General features: G+C 55.2%; 1 protein-coding gene across 2 annotated transcripts in view; it reads left to right on the forward strand.

Annotated features, from left to right (window-relative positions):
* FLRT2 (fibronectin leucine rich transmembrane protein 2) overlaps positions 1-676 on the forward strand; it is a 73,622-nt gene that overhangs the window by 4,881 nt on the left and 68,065 nt on the right. The window contains exon 2 of one of the 2 annotated variants that reach the window (XR_002086208.1): positions 416-602. The exons of the other annotated variant lie outside the window; for it this stretch is intronic. The gene's annotated coding sequence lies outside the window, so the exon portion shown is untranslated. Of the gene's footprint in view, positions 1-415; positions 603-676 lie in introns of those variants that run through there. 2 annotated transcript variants of the gene reach the window in all.

The following is a 676-nucleotide window of genomic DNA, read 5'->3' on the forward strand; positions in this document are numbered from 1 at the left end:
GAAGGAAAGAAAGAAAAAGAGAAAACCTAGCCTGACAGCCTGACTTTGCCTCTTGGAAAGCTTTAGGTTGCAGCCCTGCCTTCCAAGCATTCTTTAAACTAGAAATGTGGGAGGGACTCCAGGAGAGAGAGAGATGGCTATCAACTGAATTCATTACTGTAAACATCTCCCTGGGGTGTCAGGCAGGGAGGAAAAAAAGGCACGACTTACATTAGCAGGGAATAGTCAGATCTGAGGCATCATTACTGCTAAGATCAGCCTGCAATCCCGGCTGAAGGCAGGCGCAGGACTTGGAGAGAGCCAGACACACACACTCACACATATACTCACATAGATGTGTCCGATGCCTTCTCCGACTTCCAAGGGTCCTGGGTCTCCGTGCCTGCTCCTCATGTGATCCTTTCATCATTTCCAGGGGACAGAAAGAAAAAAGAAAGAAAGAAACCCCAAGACCAGGCGTACCCGCGGTCCCTTCTTGTTTGTTTTTTACCGGAGAAGGAGGAACGGCGGGGGGAAGAGCGAGCGAATCGAGGAGAGAAAGTGCGTTGGGGATGCCAGAGCCGCGGGCTGCGCGCCGGAGGAGGAGGTGGCGGAGAAGGGGGGAGGACGATGCCGCTGCCTCGTAAGGGCGGAGGAAGGCGCGGGAGGCGCGGGGGTCGCTCCGGAGCGGCGGCGG

Source organism: Aptenodytes forsteri, unplaced genomic scaffold, assembly GCF_000699145.1.
Source record: "Aptenodytes forsteri isolate BGI_AS27 unplaced genomic scaffold, ASM69914v1 Scaffold193, whole genome shotgun sequence".
In the NCBI taxonomy this organism is placed as follows: Eukaryota; Metazoa; Chordata; class Aves; order Sphenisciformes; family Spheniscidae; genus Aptenodytes; species Aptenodytes forsteri.